General features: G+C 41.8%; 1 pseudogene; it reads left to right on the top strand.

The window, feature by feature from the left end:
- Positions 1 to 1,197: 1,197 nt before the first annotated feature.
- Positions 1,198 to 2,500, top strand: part of LOC119571773 — a 2,741-nt pseudogene continuing 1,438 nt past the window's right edge.

The following is a 2,500-nucleotide window of genomic DNA, read 5'->3' as shown; positions in this document are numbered from 1 at the left end:
TGATCCAGTAACTCACTTAGAGTCAAGTGAACCAACGTGACGTGCATTTTGAAGACAAGAGATGCTCGGTCAGAATATCCCTCAGTCCTTCTGCACTCCTCGTTGTGGTCACATACCCCCAACAACATCTCACGCGAACCTCACAGAAGCAATAACGACAGACGAGGAAAACACAAAGCTCATTTTTCAGATGGACAAAACATCTGCAAGACCATTACCGAAAGCCAGTACGAGGACTCTTCGGTCACAATCCTCCATTCAGGCATAGATAAAAAGGCGTTGAAGACCCCCGAGCGTAGTCACCAGCACTGCATTCAACACGACGAGACCGAAATCCATCAACTACCTGGTCAGCGTTCAATCCACGGGATGTTGAAAGGATGCTAAGGGGAGATGCGGATATCTTGGACGCAGCGCCTGTAAGCAAAGGATGCCAGGATACTCTGAAATCGCAAAAGGATCTGGAAATTTGGACAGAAACAACTGGAAATTACTTGTCAGGGAGATGCATTAAAGAAGAGTTTTTAAAAATGTTAAGATTTTCTTAAACAATTTTATGATGTTTTACGAAGATATTTTTTCTGAAAAAAATTAATTTAAGAACTGTTTTTAACAAGCACTTTCAAAAGGGAAATAAGGAAAAAAAAGAGAGGAAAATAAAATAATAAAAATACATTCACATTAAGAGTCAGAAACATATTTTCGAATAATGTTAAATACTAAAAAAAGACATTAAATCATCCTGTAGAAACCAGCTCAAAAAGAAATGAATAAAGCAAAATTGGATACATTAAAGATCGTGCGTGGGAAAAACATTGATTTTAAAAGAAGGTACAGAACGTTTTTTTGTAAAATTTGTTCAGGTGTGTTAAGTGTGGTGTGTTAGCGTGTTAGTTGTTAGTGTGTTTGTGTGTTAGTGTTAGTGTTAGTGTGGTTTGTGTGTGTGTGTGTGTGGGGTGTGGTGTGTGTGGTGGTGTGTGTGTGTTTTGTGTGGTGTGTGTGTGTGTGGGGTGTATGCGTGCGCGTTTTGAGAGAGAGTGCGTGCGTGCGTGCGTGTGCGTGCGTGTGTATATATTTTTATCCAGCATATATTGTATGTCTATGGCATTTACACTAGAAGGCAATCCCCAATTTGACAAGACCCTGGTGAAAGCAGGTCCTGGCGGCGCTGCTGATTTCGCTGGTACACCTGGCATCGGCACCACCTACGGCTTCTCGGGCGTGATGCTGCCCGAGCTCACCGACCGGGGCACTAGCGATCTCTTCCTCGACGAATCACAGGCGGCGTTTTTTAGTATGTAACATTTACAAAGCTCGTAAAGAAGACGCATATCATCAGTGACATAAAACATGTGATTGGTATTATGTGTGTGCTTCAGATATTAAAAGAAAATGTATCTTGGATTGTATCTACTCTACTAAAAACTCATGAAGGCTTCATAAGGGCAATTCCTGTCAAGCTGACTTCCTGCAGTCACTGTTCAGTATAGTAATCTTACCATGTGCTGAAGATGTAAACATAAATACTCGTAGGTCTGTAACAAGTCTCCTTTAACTGTTTATAGTGACCAGCTGATATGTTAGCTGTCCATTAAAGATGGACGTGTACACTGCAAATCAGTAGTCAATTTACAATATGTAAGATAATTGCAGACATATACACTCATTTTCGTCTTTTGATATTACATTTACTGTTTATTTATCTTACTTATATACTTGATCGAGTAACTATAAATATCAGAAAAAATCTTGCATGATGCTGTGTATTCCAATTCGCAGTAGTATAAGCATCATAAAGTCATATTAGTTGATGCCTTATAATTAAGCTGACACATGTAGTAGTTAAAGTAATGTACTATATATTAGAAATACCTAACATCTCCCTATACTTTTCCTTCCAGGCAGTCTGTCAGACCTTGGCGGTTTCTTTGGCTCTGTCCTCAGCATGGCGTTGCTGATGAGGCTTGGACACCGCGTGCTACTGCTTCTCGGTCTTCCCATCAGCGCTTGTGCTTGGCTCGGTCTTGCATTTGCACAAACCCCGACGATTTGCAGACCAGGGCGTTTCTTTGGGTTTAACCGGAAGCTTCACCTACCCGCCGGAAATATGTAATTCTAGAAGTTTCTCACAAGACGCTTCGTGGTCTCCTGTTTGGCTAGGGGACAACCAGTCGACAAGCGGGGGTTTCTTTTCGTATATGCTATAGGCAGCTTAGGTTAGGATTGCGCACTACAGCTCTCATATGTTCCGGGGTTTTGCCATCCTTCCGGTCGTCGGCCTTCTGTTCTTGCCAAAATTTCACTCGGGGCTGATTACCCAGGGTCTTTTTACTGAGGTCAGAAGTCACTTACCTTTTACAGAGGCGCTCTTTAGATTCAGAGCCCGAAATGAATGCCTCATGGACCAAGTAGGAGAAAATGGTCCGGAAAGAATAGTATAAGGGCCCAGTTAAGGAAAATGACCGAACCATCCACTTAAAAAACCCTCCTATTACTTCTC

This window comes from Penaeus monodon, unplaced genomic scaffold, assembly GCF_015228065.2.
Source record: "Penaeus monodon isolate SGIC_2016 unplaced genomic scaffold, NSTDA_Pmon_1 PmonScaffold_791, whole genome shotgun sequence".
NCBI lineage: Eukaryota > Metazoa > Arthropoda > Malacostraca > Decapoda > Penaeidae > Penaeus > Penaeus monodon.
Note: the sequence above shows the minus strand (reverse complement) of the source record. Positions and strands in the feature narration are given on the sequence as shown.